The sequence below is a fragment of the Diachasma alloeum genome, unplaced genomic scaffold (assembly GCF_001412515.2).
Source record: "Diachasma alloeum isolate Michigan unplaced genomic scaffold, Dall2.0 Dall_scaffold_00212, whole genome shotgun sequence".
Classification (NCBI taxonomy): Eukaryota; Metazoa; Arthropoda; class Insecta; order Hymenoptera; family Braconidae; genus Diachasma; species Diachasma alloeum.
In genome coordinates, this window is record NW_021680377.1 from 1,263,966 (window position 1) to 1,265,008 (window position 1,043).

Sequence of the window (1,043 nt, forward strand, 5' to 3'; positions counted from 1 at the left end):
CCCCCAACTAGTCCCCCCGTCCCCAATCCGCCCCCGGAAACTCCATCGCCCGAAAAACCGAAAAAAAAACCTCATAAAGAGTTCTCGGATTGACGCCAGAGTCCCCAGTGTTCTGTTCCATCTCCATCGTAAACGAGTGAAGTGACTGAACCGAACAATAAACGACACCCAAAGCCCCGAAAACCCGAGGCGAAATCCCACCGAAAAGCCAGTGCACCCACCCCCGAAGTGTCCGGAGCCCGACAAAAAAACTCCGGAGGACCCTTGCACCCCGTCTCGCGTAAAACTGATACCCCATTGACCCACACCACCATCAAATCCTTGTGTAAGTGTACGGTTGTGTTGGCAAGACGTGGTACGCAGGTAATAATTGAAAAAAAAAAAAAAAGAGTGAGAAGTTGCTTGGAGAACGAGCCACACACTCGGCAAGCCCGAGGTTTAGCCTACAGGGGAGGCTGGCGATTTACCAGGATATCGATTTGTGTAGCCCCCCTAGCGCGCCGCTCGACACTCGAGGAGCTCTATAAAAAAAAAAGTGCCCCCAAAATCCCGAAAACGGCTCGAAATTCCGTCAAAAAGATCCCGAGTCAAAACGAACATTTCGGTTTTTTAAATCCCCCCAACCCCCGGTTTTGCTCGTCATGTGACTGACATGTGTGTGAAGTCGAGTTATCGAAATGTTTAGTCCATCGTAGCAACAATTATCAAATTACCGTAAAAACCTAGCAGAAGGGATCAGGGGAGGGTGGAACAGGCACAAAAGAAGAGAAATCAAGAGGAGAGAGGGAGAAGAGGCGAGCGCAGCGGCCATGGACGTCGATATTTTTGGGGCACCCACGAACGTATCACGGCTGCATCATGTACGTATTAAGCCGTGTGTAAAGGCCTGATAGGGGCCCTCGCACCCCAGGACACACAAAATACCCTCTGAACAAGCCAATTCCCAATCAATTGCCGTTAATAACCCAGAAAACTCGCGATGTCGGGGGAATTCCGGTGGCAACTGCTGACAATCCGGTGAGTGATTCCCCAAAAATCCCCCG